Source organism: Galeopterus variegatus, unplaced genomic scaffold, assembly GCF_000696425.1.
Source record: "Galeopterus variegatus unplaced genomic scaffold, G_variegatus-3.0.2 Scaffold784, whole genome shotgun sequence".
NCBI classification, from domain to species: domain Eukaryota; kingdom Metazoa; phylum Chordata; class Mammalia; order Dermoptera; family Cynocephalidae; genus Galeopterus; species Galeopterus variegatus.
The window spans coordinates 296,255-311,404 of NW_007726895.1; the positions used below are offsets into that span (position 1 = coordinate 296,255).

The 15,150-nt window shown below is 44.7% G+C and overlaps 1 protein-coding gene and 1 pseudogene across 1 annotated transcript in view; one reads left to right on the forward strand and one right to left on the reverse strand.

The window, feature by feature from the left end:
- Positions 1-6,781: 6,781 nt before the first annotated feature.
- ADIPOR2 (adiponectin receptor 2) overlaps positions 6,782-15,150 on the forward strand; it is a 93,379-nt gene continuing 85,010 nt past the window's right edge. Inside the window, exon 1 of the mRNA XM_008572434.1 lies at positions 6,782-6,849. The gene's annotated coding sequence lies outside the window, so the exon portion shown is untranslated. The remainder of the gene's footprint in view (positions 6,850-15,150) is intronic.
- LOC103590235 lies at positions 9,560-11,893 on the reverse strand (annotated as a pseudogene).

Below are 15,150 nucleotides of genomic sequence, written 5' to 3' on the forward strand. Positions count from 1 at the left end.
TTTTTTTTTTTTTTTTTTTTTTTTTTTTTTGTCTTTTGTCTTTTTCCGTGTCTGACAACAGATCGCAACCCTCAGTGTTGCCCCCGTACCGGACCGGGGACCGGCAATGGGATTGCAACCCTCGGCGTTGCTCCCGCGCCTTGCTCAGCCAGTGAGCGGGAACTGGTCTGTATGTGGGATCCGAACCCTCGGCGGGAGCGCCGCCACACTTCCCAAGCGGCGCACTTATCCAGTGCGCCACCGGGCCGGCCCCAGGATAATGTAGTTTTACAAAGGAAATATATTCCAGTTTTAGGGCATGGGTGAGGAGGGGGTAAGTGAGTGGTAGTGTTTGATGTTAGTGATGCAGAGTGTGGGCAGGCCCCGGATAATGCTGACAGTCCCCACTGAGGTGAGATTAGAGGACAGTGAAGAGATGTTTGTGGAAATGTTGCAGGATGCATCGGCAGGGAGGGAGGTCACCACAAAAAGTTTCTCACAGAGTGGGAGACAGATGAGTCACTCGGGAACCAGTCTGATTCGCTGAGGACTGCATCGTCCCTGCGGACCTGGAACCTCCATGTTCCAGGTAAGGGAGAGCATTGAGATAGGAGGAAAAACACGGGAAGGATGCAAAGGGTTAGGGAGCCAAAAGAATTTAAAGGGCACATTGCCACAATGAAATTGCTAAGAAGCATCCTACTGGTAGGAGGTAAAGGAGGCCAGGAGAAATCTTCCTATAATGTTACAATCTTTTGGGCAGCACTGGCCATTTCTGTAGCAAGTACTAGAGCAGACAGTATAATAGTAGCTCTTGTGTGAAGAACGTGGAGCAGGCTTGCAGGAGGGAGAGGATAATCACCGGGGGAAAGATCATCTTTCTTTTGGGATTGAGGGAAGAGAGAAGGTCCTAGAGATTTTCAGTTTTGTGGGTCCTAAAATGGATGAAGTGTGAGATGTTGGGTTGGGGTTTGAGTAGAGGGACCCCTCTGGCTTGGTGTTAACAGATTCTTTGGGTAAAGTCTCAGGTGCTAGTTTTACCCGGGATAAGTGATACCAAGGGGACTTAGTACTTTTACTGCCATGGGTGGTGGTGAGAAGTACAGTATAAGGCCCTTCCCAGCATAGGGAGAGAGGCTTTGGGATTCGGGGTTTTAAAATTTATTTATTTATTTATTTGTCTTTTTTGAGACCGGCCGCACCACGCTCAGCCAGTGAGCACACTGGCCATCCCTATATAGAATCCGAACCCGCAGCAGGAGTGCTGCTGCGCTCCCAGCATCGCACTCTCCTGAGTGCGCCACGGGCTCGGCCCAGGATTCAGGTTTTTTTTTTTTTTTTTTTCTTACTTTTTGTCTTTTTTACTGACCGGTAATGGGATCGCAACCCTCGGTGTTGCGCCCGCACCGTGCTCAGCCAGTGAGCGGGAACCGGTCTCCACATGGGATCTGAACCCTTAGGCGACTCTCCAGTGCGCCACCGGGCCAGCCCAGGATTCGGGTTTTAATATACGCTTGCTGTCCCGGGCTCAGTTTAAAGTCTGAGAGGGTCATGGGGAAAGGATGAGGTAATAGAAGGTTGGGCTGTTCCCTAAGAAGATCCCTAATGAGTGAAAGAGTAGGGAGATACTGCCCTAAAGGTGATGAGCTAGGAGGGAAAGGTGTGAGAGTGAAGAGCCTACCGTACATAAGTTCGAGGGGTGCTGAGGCCTGTGTGGAAGGCAGCCCATAGGCGAGAGAGTGACTGGTGGGTAGGCCAAAATGAGGGATGATTTCTCAGGTGAGAGCATGCGTTACTGCTGTAGCATCCTCTGAAGTACAGAGAAAAGCCTCAAAACAACCTGAAAAGGTATCTACTAAGGTTAGAAGATAGTGTGTCCTTTTGCAGGGAGAGTAATATAGGGGCTGAAGAAGGCTTAGTAGGGGTTCATAGCTTATATGAACTGAATTATGGAAATCTAAAAGGATTTGCTCAGATTGTGTGGTAGGGAGGACATAGTGACCGGAGAGAGCATACCAGTTGTCCTTTCTCTGTGCTCCCAACTATTGGACGTGTTGTATTTCTTGGGGTGTGTACTGGGATAAGGGCGTAGGGGCCATGAGAAGAACCTGAGCAGGAGAGGAAGAGTGGGGGCCTGGTGATTGAGCTGCCTGTTCTGTGGTTAGATCTGCCAGTTTGTTTCCCTGGGCTATGGGGTCATTGGAGGTTTGGTGTCCTCTGCAGTGTATAACCCCAACCTCCTTTGGGAGTTGTGCAGCCTCAATAGCTTGTGTTAGATATGCTGTGGCATAACCGGGCATGGAGGTGGCACTCCCATCTATGAACTGTGTAATGGGATGCGGGGAGATGTGTGGAAAGGGATTGAGAAAGAGGTCTAAACACATGCAATTGTGTTCTAAGGGTCATGAGTGTTTGCGGATGAGAGTGGCTGGATTTTAAGGAATGGCAAGGCTTAAAGGAGTTTTCAATGAAAGTAAGGTGAATAAGTTGTAGGTGGGAAAGGGAGAGAATTGACTTGGACTTATGGCTGAGAAGGTCTTGACTGTTTGTTGTTTAAAAGTTAGTTTAGAGCTTTCTTATGCTAAAAGGGCAGCTGCCACCAAGGCCCATAAACGGGCCCATTCTCGAGATGTGGTGTCTAGTTATTTAGAGAGGTTTGTAACCGGGGAGAAAATATCTCCTGCCTTTTGTCCCAAAACCCCAACTGCCAATCCTTGGGTTTCCATGAGAAATAGGATAAAAGGATGAGATAGGTTTGGGAGAGATTGAGCTGGGGCTGCAAGGAGAGCAGCTTTTAATCACTGGAAGGGAGAATGAATGAGCTTTGTGGGATCTAAGGGAATGGCAGGATCCCCTTTGGCTGCCCCATAAAGTGGCTTTGCTAGCACACCAAATTAGGAATCCACAGGCGAAGATATCCTGACAGTCCCAAGAAAGAAAGGATTTCACCCTTTGCGGTAGGAGTAGGGAGTTCAGAAATTAGATTCTTGAACTGAAGGAGAAGAAATTTGGGCCTTGCTGGGGACACTGGGTATCCCCTGGAGGCCAGGAAATTAAGGAGAGTGACAGTGTGGCCTGTGAATCCTCATAGGAGGGGCTACAAAGGAGGAGGTCATCCACATATTGTATTAAAGTGCTAGAGGTTGGGGGGGGGAGTTCAGATAAGTCTTGAGCTAAGGCTTGGCTGGAATAGTGGGGGCTATCCCGAAACCCCTGAGGTAGTACTGTCCAAGTAAGTTGTTGGGAACGGCGCGTGTCAGGATTAGTCCTGTACTAAATGGTATGAGCCATTAGGCTTTATAACTGGAAGGATGGGTGTATTGAAAAGCGAGTGGGTAGGCCGTGAGAGATGAGAAGAAAGGAGTTTGTGTATGATGGGTTTTAAGCCTATGAGGTGTTTGTTAGTGATGGGGTACTGTGGGACATCGGGGAACAAAGAGGTGTTCTGCAATTTAACAAGGATAGGGGAAAGGTGCATAGCAGTGGAGGGAGAAGAAGCTTCCCATACTGTGGGATTAACCTTGTCTGAGGGGGAGGGGATGGTGGAATTCCCAGGGGCCAGGTCTGGGTGTGGCCTGTAACAGGAGTATTGTAGCTGGAGTTACAGTGTTTAGGGTAAGAATAGCTTTGAATTTGAAAAGGATGTCCCATCCCAGTAAGGGGGCTGGTCATTGAGGCATTATTAAAAATTTGTGTGTGAATTGGGTGTGTTGTAGGGTGTAGGAAAGGGGTTGAGTGATCCATGGGCAGTATTCTGATCCTGTGACCCCTACTATTGTGACCCTTACTATTGTTGGTCCTGCATATTCAGGAAGGGTAGAGTAAATGGCCCCTGTATTGATGACAAAAGAGATTGGCTTACCTGCTATGAGGCAAGTTACTGTGCGCTCCTGCTGGGTGATCTCCGTGGGGGCCTCAGGCCCTGGGCATCATTAGTCCTCCTCCTGGACAAAGCCTAGAAGCTCCAGTAGAAATAGCCATGAAGCCAAAGGCTGTAGGTTGGGGACTGGGCTACTCTCTCTCTGGTGAGTGACACAGTTAATCCCCCAATGACCCGGCTGTTTGCAATGAGGACAGGTTATGACGGGCCCATGCCAAGTGGCCTGGTTGACCACATATGAAGCAGTTCCCGGGTGGCTTGCCTCTTAAGGCAGCCAGCTTTGGAGTATGTGAGTCTCGGATGGCATTAGCCAGGAGCTGGCATTTGGCCTGATTTCTTTTATAGTTTTTTGAACATCAGGGGCTGATTTGGTAATGAAATGAGAGTGTAAGAGGGCCATGCCTGCAGGGGAGTTTGGATCTATACGTGTGTATTCACGTAAAGCCTCAGGTTAGGAACTCGCTGGGATTTTCAGTGGATCTCTGTGTGATTTATCTAAGCTTGTCATAATTGACTGACTTGTGAGTAGTCTCTTGGAGGCCGTGAAGTAGGTGTGTGATCATGTTATCCCAGAGATCTTGATCCCCGTGGCCAGCCTGGTAGTTCCAATTTGGGTCTGTGCAAGGAACAGCAATGGCTCCCACAGGCCGCCTATTATTTTGAGCATGTACCTGAGTCACCATCCAGACCTGCTCCCTGTACATGGACTCATACAATTCCTTCCATCCCAGCCACTTCATGGAAGGGTTATAAAAAGCTGGAGCTGAGGTAGGGTTGTTACCTGATGAAGGGGGAGAAGGAGAGGAGTTGAGTGGCTGAGGACAAAAATCTCGAGGCCAGGTAGAGGGAAGAGAGAGAAATGTGAAGGGCTGATGGATCAGAAGAGTGATCTGAGTCCAGAAGGGGAGGTCGAGCATGAGCTAGGAGAATTTGAGACATAGGACAGTTTTAACAGAGAGAAGAACGTGTTCAGAGATAGAAGAAGGCCTGAACAAGGAATCTCTATAGCTTTTGCCGTTTCAGTGAGTGTCTAAATCGAGTGCCATCTTGTGGCCACTGGGATCCATTGTAATGAGGCGTTTGAGTTTTAATGTCTCCCTGGAGGCTGAGAAAATAGTCACCGACTGGCTAGAGGAGCGTCCTCCAATATCTGGGGGGGCATGAGAAGAGTTTCCTCGGCCATGTTCCTGGGCTTCGTAGAGACTGGAGTTGTACAGAATAGTTGGGGGAACTTGTGGAAGTAGGCAGGACAGACCCACTGACTCACCCTGAATTGAGGCCAGTGTTGGATGCATTGGTCTGAAACAGCAAAAGGAGTCCTGGAGGCATCTGGTTTTGGCAGGTCTGGGAAGGGTGGCTGGGAGCCAATCAACCCAAGTGGGGGGATCATCCGAAGGTCCAGCCAAGACCCTTCCCAGGTTTTGGCACCATAATAAAATAAAGTGAGCCAAGATGCCAGGTACCGTTCAAGCTTCATTAAAGAAAGAAATTTGCCGGGCTGTACTCAAAATGGAGGACAGCCCGGGGCTGCCCTGAAAATGGGGGACAGCCCCCACAATCGGTTTGCTAGAGTTTATATTAGTTTTGGGGCGTGAAATGTACGGTGGGGGGGGGGGCATTAGGTTGATGTAACCGGGTGGAGAACTGCGCCAATGCAGAAGCCGGAAACTTGTTTCTAAGTCAGGAGGCTTCTAGTAAAGGGAAGAGGGGAGGGGCTTGGTGCTGGAGTGGAAGAGGAGGCCGGGGGCAGCTAGTTCCTGCTGGTGCTTATTGTGTGCACAATGGCGCCGGCCACGTCCAAAATCTATCACTTTCTTTAGTCAATAATGAGAGTTTTGAGTGGGCATTTAGCCCCTTAAGAGTGTGATAAATTCCCCCTCCTGCTGAATGTGAAGACACCGTTTTTCTATGCAGATCAACTGCTATACTTCCTTGGTTTCTAAGAAGTTAGAGCTCAATTTAAAGTTCACTTGTAGAAAATCACTCGTTCTGGGTAAACGGACAGTTATTTAATGCTTATGCAGTTTCTTATCTATCATTGCGTTAAAATCATTTTAAAAGTCGCCCTGAATTATACGAATTTTAAGAGTGAGTGGGGCTTTTTAAAATTATTCTTTTTCTTTTCCTTGACGGGTAAGGGGATCGCAACCCTCCGCTCGGTGTCGTCCGCACTGCGCTCAGCCGGTGAGTGCACCTGCCATCCCTATACAGGATCCGAACCCGCGGCCTCGGCGCTCCCAGCGGGGCACTCTCCCGAGTGAGCCACGGGCCGGCCCCTGAATTATTTTTTTTAAGTAGCAGGGCATAAGTCATAATATGTTAATAAGGTAATAAAAGGCAAACGCTAGTGTTTGGGGCAAAAGTTGGCCAATGCTTTCGGATTCATTTCCGAAACTTTACAGAGGACGCCTAGCATTATATTGCTGTTGACAGACATACACGCCCCAGTTTAAATCCCTACATTTCGGTTTCCGCCCAAGGTGTGCAGCCCGCATCCACAGAGAGTGATCCGCGAGCCGGAGCGGCCCCCTCCTCAGCTCTAAACTGCTTCTCTTTTCGGTGGCTCGAAAAAGCCAAGAGAAGTTGTGTGAACGCCGACGGAGTGCTCTTTCCTCGATCCTTTGACCCCCAGAGTCGTTTTCGTTGAGTTCCCGGCCAAACCACAACTCCCAAGATGCTTCAGGTTCTAGAGCGGTCGGAGGTGCAGCTTCCGGCTTGGGCCAGCGCGGCTGCGCACAGAATGTGGTTTTATTGGCTCAAACCGCCTCGTGCGATGCGCGTCATGGCGACGTGCGGTCGCGGGGGCGGGGAGACGCAGCGGCGGCGCGAGCCCGATTCCAGACGCAATATCGCGGCGGCGGCAGCGGCGGTGCTGGCGGCAGCTCCGGAGTGTTGGGCCCCCTCCCTCCTCCGTTTCCCCCCTCTTTCCCCTCCCCTCAGCGTGGTTCCCGAGGAGTCCGAGACGTGCGGCGAGGCGGCGACAAGCTGCGGTGAGGGTCTTTGGGGTGTGAGCGCCGTCTCCCGGGAGCTGAGGGAGAGCCCGCGGTCGGGAGGAGGGGAGGGCTGAGGGGGCGATGTGCCCGTGCGGGCCGGAGTGCGCGCGCTCGTCACAGCCCTCAACTTAGCCGTCTAACTCTGATCTGCTGCCCGGCCCAGTGTGCGGCGCCCCGAGGGGCGGCCGTGAGGGGCCTGGATCCGCTGTCACCGGAGCTCGGCGCTCACCGCCCCCTTCGCCCCTCCTGGCGGAGGGTCACGACCCCCGGCCCTTTCAGCCCTCTTCACCTTTGGGTGCAGTTGCCCGTCCTAGCTGCCCACGGGAGCATCTGCCCGCCGTTTCTTCGTTTCCGTCTCTCATCACTTCAGGAGCTCCTCTGGCGGCGGGCTTCGGGTGGGTTCTGCTGAGCACTACTTCTGCAGTGACGGGTAGAAAGATTTCCCTCACCTTTTCTGAGGCGGCGCTTCAGGCACCCTATTCTGGGACAGTCCTTGGGGTCCTGTTCTTCCAAGCACAGTTTGGCTTTTCGTCTGTCACTGTTAGCTTCTTTTGAAATTGCTGATAACAGCGTAAGGAATCAGTTTTGGGGGAGTCTGTGAGACAGTTGAGTTGGATGGAAACTGATAGATACTTTTTTCCTCCTCCTGGCTTTTGACCTTGGTTGAATTCCTTCAACCCAGCACTTTATTTTTGGGGGGGGGGGGAGTTTATAAAGCTGTCAGTTCTGAAGTTTGAAGTGTCTTCTTACCAGAACCACCTTTATGTCTCTTCTCACCACTCTCTGACTCTTCTTACACTGTTTGAAGGTAATCCCTAGATGTTTTCAGTCTGTCTTACAAGTTTGTTGTGAGAGCACTGATTGTGATGATCTGTAACAAATGATTTATCAGTAGAGATTTCCACACTTGGTGGCAGCGGCTTGGTGATGAATTATGAAATTTTTTAAAAATTGAATTAATTTTAAGTGTGAAAGTCATTTCCTTTAGCTTCTATTTCTAATTGCCTACCAATCAATATATGTTCCCATCTAGACTTTGGGCTACTTAGTACAGATTTCGTCTTTTTACTAGGCGCTGAGGATGACAGTAGGATTTCCAAAGCCTAAAAAAAAGTTTGTATTTTTCTGTACCTAGGCTCATTGTATGAATTTATCACTGAATGGAGTTTTTCTATCAGTAGTGTTAATTTAACTGTGCTCTTTCTTTAGTATAAATCACATTTTGTTTTCCAAAATGAGAATAATTTTGTTTTATTCTTTATTTCAGAGGTTGGCAAACTTTACAGCCAAGTCCTACCAGCTGCCTGTTTTTGTAAATAAAGTTTTTACTGGAACATAGCCACATGTGGTTGTTTAGATATTGTCTGTGGTTGCTTTTGCTGTACAATGGCAGAGTTGAGTAGTTGTGACAGAGACCCGTATGGCCTGAAAAGCCTAAGGTATTTGCTATCTGGTCCTTAATAGAAAAAGCTTGATGACCTCTACTTTATTAAAAAAGATGCATATTCAATGTAGAAAATTAAAATTGGTCCGAAAAGTATAAAGGACAAAGTAAAAATTGTCCAGAATTACACCACTCAGGGTTTGTGTGTGTGTGCGTGTGTGTGTGTGAGAGAGAGAGAGAGAGAGAGAGAGAGAGATTATCCTTATAGAGTCCGTTGGTGATTATTTTTGTATAAATTTTGTTAAATGTTGGTTTGTCATCTGCTTTCTTAAAAAAAGTATGTCAGATTATTTTTATTTGGCTTTTGAATGCTTTTATATTTACTGCATTGAATATTTCATTAGAAAGAGGCTTGATGAACTAGGTTTTCCTGATTTGTCTTATCAGTCAAGATTAAAAAGAAAATTTAGGAATAATAGATGCTTGTTGATGATGATAATGGTTAACATTTATTGAGGACTGACTAGGTACTAGTTTTGCACTACTTTACATGTATTAAATCATTTAATCCCTGCTGCAGCTCTGTGACTACATACTATAACATCCCTATTTTACAGGTGAGGAAACAGGCATGGAGTGATTAAGTAACCACCGAAGTTTATCAGTGAGTAAGTGGTAGATCTGGGATTTGATTTTATGCAGTCTGGTTTCAGAACCCAAGCTCTTAACAATATGCTACATAGCCTCTCCTTATAGTATTGCTCAGTGTAGAAAGTTTAGACAGTCTAGAGGTATATAATATAAAAATTTCTCCTTTGCTCTTCCTGTTTCAGTCTTTGTAGATAACCACAGGTGACAGTTTGATATAGATCTTTCCAGCTCTTTGTCTGCATAAACAAATATTTATTTGCAAATCTATGTACATATGCAGAACTTTTTTTAAATGAAGACTTTATTTTTTGGAGCAATTTTGGATTTACAAAAATTTGAGCTGATAGTACAGAAAGTTCCCATATCCTCTCCCCTCCCCCATTTCCCGTTACTTACATCTTGCATTAATGTGGCACATTTGTTACAATTGATGAAGCAGTATCAATATGTTGTTATTAATTAGTCCATAGTTTATACTAGGGCTCATTCTTTGTGTTGCAGAGTTTTTTAAAAAGGGATCAAACTGATAGTTGTTCAGCAGTGTGCTTTTTTGGGTGATTTTCAAAATATAGTGCTTCTGGACTTTTTAATATAAACATTCTTGATTTACTAATTTTCAGATTAAGGACACAAATTTAACGTTCTCCTTGGACTGGAAAACTTACTTGGAAGTTACTTTTTCTTTTTTCTTTTTCTCTTTTTAAAAAGTGTGTCTCATAGTGCCAGCTGCTCTTCTCTGAAGGAATGCTTATTTTTTGACTGGACATTCTGGCTATACTGAAGTCCGTCTGTTTTTCTTCTCTTTATTTCTGGATCTGGAAAATTGATTCACTTTGGTTTTCTCCCTCATAAATTCTTTTGGCTTGTCTTTCCAGCCATTGCAGTTGCTAGTCTTGTCTCCTTGACAGATATTGGCTTTTTAATGAAGGCCATCGATGTTCCAAAAGGTAACTCACTCCTCATCACTGTTTCAATATATTTCCTCTTTTGGGCTTTCTCTGGGGGCAGCACTGAATTTTTTTCTTAATTGGGCTGTGCAGATTTTCTGAAATTCTTCTTGCATCTTTGGCACCTCCATGGGCATGCTGTTCAGCTTCTTGAGATTTCTTGCTGTTCTTCATTGTGTGGTGCTCATGAACCCCATTCACCATCAGCATCCTCCTGCTCACTGAGATGTGCTTCCCTGTCCATCTTTACTGTTTTCAGCATTCTCTTCCTCTTTCCCAACTTTCAAAGTTTATGTTCCTAGAATGTAATCTTTAGCATCTAATTCTCCATATTCATGCACTCTTGAATTTATTGAGGCCTCTGTATGTCTACACGAGAATTTCTTGTGCAACATCTGAGGAGTCAGAAGAACTGAATCAGAGTTCTAGCAGGTATCATCACATTCTTTGTGTGTTTTATATTGCGCCAGGTCTTAAGGAAGTTCTTCAGTCATGGCTAGAGTACATTGTGCTGTTACCTCTTTTATAGTATTGACTCCTGCTGTCAGGACTTCTCCAGAGTTTTTGTCCATAACAAAATAGTTGGCCACAATCATGAGCAATGACTGAGTGATTTCTGGGACTACCAGGTGATGAGATGATTGTGCAGTAAACAGGAAGATGTTACTTTTCTCTGGTGCAGCTGCAGAAACATGAATTCCCACCAGTCTGGAAATAAGGTTCACGAGCATCAACACTTCAAACCTCTCTTTAGAGCTCTCTAGCTGCTTTAGTAGTTTTTGTGCAAGACCTTGGGGATCGTGAATCAAGTAAATACCTGAAAAGTGAAACACCTTTGTTAGGCACTTTAATAAATTTTTCAACCATTTCTTGTGTTTGGATCCTCTCTTCCATGTGACATGCTGTAGTAGGTGTCTTGCTGTTGGCCCTTTATCCTCAGATTCTTAGTTGCTGTCCTATTTGTTTCTCTTCATCTTACCCTAGGAAGAATGTCAAAGCAGCAACCAATATCTTGGTGACCTCAGAGAAATGTGCAGTTGTGATAACATTGACAGTTTTGTCATCATTCCGTACATCCAGATGATGTTTCTTCTGTAGCGTTCAGTCATCACAGCCTATGATATCTTGGTAGCAGTTGTGTTGCTGTCTCTTAACTTGGTGTATGTGCAATTCTGCAATACTGTATTTACTTTATTCTTGTGTTTTGCACTTATATTCTTGGTATCAGTCACAATATGCGTATATAAAGTCTCAGAAACTTTTTAGGGCAACATGGAAGTTCAAAGAAGAGTTCTAGCAACTTGATGGATTGATGTGATTCTTATTTCTCAGCAAAATCAAAGCTTTGCAAAATGTTAGAAGATGTAGATTCAAGACAGTGTAATTGTAAGAAAACAGATCTTTTAGCTCTTTTTTTTTTTCCTTTTTGTCTCTTTTACTGACCGGTAACGGGATCGCAACCCTCGGTGTTACGCCCGCACCGCGCTCAGCCAGTGAGCGGGAACCAGTCTCCACATGGGATCCGAACCCTCAGCGGGAGCGCCGCCATGCGGCGCACTCTCCAGTGCACCACCGGGCCGGCCCAGATCTTTTAGCTCTTTTTTTTTTTCCTTTTTGTCTCTTTTACTGACCGGTAACGGGATCGCAACCCTCGGTGTCGTGCCTGCACCGGGGACTGGCAACGGGGTCGCAACCCTCGGTGTTACGCCCGCACCGCGCTCAGCCAGTGAGCGGGAACCAGTCTCCACATGGGATCCGAACCCTCAGCGGGAGCGCCGCCATGCGGCGCACTCTCCAGTGCACCACCGGGCCGGCCCAGATCTTTTAGCTCTTGAGGAAAGTTATTTAGATGTTCTAGGTAGGAGTGACCAATCTGCCATAAATATCATCAGCTCTGCCAATTCTTTGCTGGGTTTATTTGGTTGTAATTTGAAAATCTCCACATAAATTTGTAGCGAATATTGGAGAAACTCTTCAGTGTGGGCCATTGGGTCTGTTTTATTAGCTTCTGTAACTGCTGCAGGTTGCTGGGTAGCTAGTTTTTGTTTCTGCTGGACATGTTGGCTGCAGACTGGGTCTGCAGGGAGCAGTTCTCAGAAAACCTACACTGCCATTTGCCAACCCATCTTTGCTGTGGCATGGAATAGTACTTCTTGAATGTGACCAGAAATGGCACTTGGGAGCTTGGCAGGTGGCACCATTTTGGCTCATAGTAGTGTGGGTTTTTTTTTTTTTTTTGTCTTTTGTCTTTTTTCCGTGTCCGGCAACGGATCGCAACCCTCAGTGTTGCCCCTGTACCGGACCGGAGACCGGCAACGGGATCGCAACCCTCGGTGCTGCTCCCGCGCCTCGCTCAGCCAGTGAGCGGGAACCGGTCTGTATGTGGGATCCGAACCCTCGGGCGGGAGCGCCGCCACACTTCCCAAGTGGCGCACTATCCAGTGTGCCACCGGGCCAGCCCATAGTAGTGTGTTTTTAAAAATTAATATTTGTGGATAGTTTTCCATGTCAATAAACCTGCATCTACTCTGTTCTTTTTAGTAGTTCTTTAGTATTTTTTTTGAATGTGTTATAATTTAATAGTGTTGCTATTGCTGGATATTTATATTGTTTAAATGTATATTATCTATATACATTTTACGTACAATTTTTGTATGCTGATTCCTCATTAAGGTAATTTTTTAATTAGTCAGGTTACTGGGTTGAAGGAAATACGTGTATTTCTTTTGATTTATGTTATCAGACTGCCATCCAGAAAGGCGGCAGCAATGTAAACTCACCAGAAATGTGGGTGAGATCTAGCTTCTCCATGCCATTGCCAATTTTTATTTTTTTAATCATAAGAGCTGGCCGGTTTAGTTAGAACACATCCTTGTAATACCAAGATCACAGATTTGGATCCTCTTACTAGCCAGCTGCTTCCCCTGCCCCCCCGCCCCAAAGAATGTTTTAAAAAATCTTTGCTTAGGTGGTTAAACATTTGCAGTATATTCTAGCTTTCTAACTGGGGGATGTGGTTTTTTTTTTTTTTTTTTTGACCGGTAAGGGGATTGCAACCCTTTGCTCGGTGTTGTCCACACAACGCTCAGCCTGTGAGCGCACTGGCCATCCCTATATAGGATCCGAACCCACGGCCTTGGCGCTATCAGCACCGCACTCTCCCGAGAGAGCCACGGGCCTGGCCCGGGATGTGTTTTGTTTTGATAGCATTCTCTTATGGTTGATTTAGAATTACTTTAAGTGGGCCACACATTCTGTAATTCTTAGTATTCCCTTAGATCGAGCTGCTCCACCTATTTAGGTTCTTTACTTGGCCCTTGAAAGCACATGATTTTGTTACTCCTGATCAAAAAGAACCTGGGTGACTGCCTAATAAGACTATATATTTCTTGAGAGTGAGGAACATATAGCTTTCTTCGTATCTACTAGCAGTCCTGGTATATAGCAGGTGGTGAGTACATGGTCTTTTTAAAACCTAAATTGGTTCATGTTCTTTTGGGCTTACTGCTGAGTGAAATGCTTTAACTTTATTAAAAATAACCTTCTCAAAGTATTTGTGAAATATAAACTTGAAAAACTTCAGTATAAAATTGTCATCACGGTGTATGTTTTTTGTCATCTTTTAGCTCTAAAATGAGATTAATAAGACTGATATGATAGGACCTGTTTGTTAGGAATGATTAACCTATTTTATAAGTACATTTGATATTCAGAAGTTTGAAGTTGAGAAATTAATAGAGGATTTGTTTCACATTACCCATGGTTTTGAATTTTCTGGACTGGAGTATATAGCATGTGGTAGAAGGGGATGTATATTGGCTAATGATATTATAGCTTGGCTTAATTAGACGTTAGAAGTATCAAGAAAGAAGGAAAAAAGTAAATTCTGGGAACTGCTAGATTATCTTTAGACATGGGAAAAATACCTGTGGGAAAAGACAAAGTTTTTAATGGAAGGCTACAGGAAAATAGAATTTTCTTTATAGCTGGCTTACAGTGTTATACATTCTTAGTGGACTTGTATATTTTCCACAATATCCATATGCTAGAAAACAAAGCTTATGGTCTTGAAGAGGCAAAATTAATTAGCTTATTACATTTTTGGCCATCTAGGCCTTTTCTTTTGGATGTGATTATTGTTAGTATATTAGCTAATCATTTTTCATTGGCAACATATTCATTTTAATTCTATATGTCCTGAGAGTTTAGTGAACATATATATGTAGTCGTATTTGTACAACCATTCCTTTGGTCAGGGAAGAAGTGGTGATGGTGGGGAATAATATGTCGTAAAAACTTTTTAGCAGAATGGAACAGAAGGATTACTTTTTATTTTCTTGAAATTTATCTATTTATTTATTTAGATTTAAATAACTTATTTAATACTGTAAAAACAGTCAACTATAAATCAGCCAGAAAAGGAAAATATGTCATATAATGCATTTTGAAAAACTTATCCAGTGGGTTTTATTTTTATTTTTTTGATATTGTGATGGAGAATGGTAATGCCATTTTCTATTTATGTAAAGAAATAATCTTAATATCAAATATCAATGGTTCTAAACCTTCCACATGCATCAGAATCACCTTGAGAGCTTGTTAAAGGAGATAGCTGGGACCAACTCTCAAAGTTTCTGATTTGGTAGGTCTGGAGTGGGACCCAAGAATTTTCATTTTTGAAATTTTTATACTATTTCATTCCAGAAAGAATTTCTGGTAACTTAAAAGTCCAGAAGTATAAGAAACACGTAAAAACGAGAAATCATGAAAAGGACAAAGCATATATTCTGTTTGCAGGAGGCAGCATAATTCAATGACTAAGAATAAAGATTGGGCTTGATTTTGGTTGGCAGCAAAGGTAAAAATGGAAATATGGTAAACTAGAAGGAGCACTAAACTAGAAGGTGGAACAAGACGTATTTTTCAGGTGTAAATCTCTTTTAAGAAACTATTTACGTTGGGAATTACATAAAAGCTGTTTTTCTGTTTTGTTTTTGTTTTGATTAGAGGCCCTAGTTGGGAAAGGGTGAAAGCTAAGCATTTATGTTTCAATACAGAGAAAGAACTTTTGAAAGTTCATTTGAATTTGGGTTGTGGATGTATGTTTTATTTGGCTAACACTTTTTTTTTTTTCTTAAAATATTTCAAATAGGGCCGAGCCCATCGCGCACTCGGGAGAGTGCGGCGCTGGGAGTGCAGCAGCGCTCCCGCCGCGGGTTTGAATCCTATATAGGGATGACTGGTGCGCTCACAGTGCTCACTGGCTGAGCGTGGTGCAGCCGGTCTCAAAAAGGACAAAAAAAAAAAAAAAAAAAA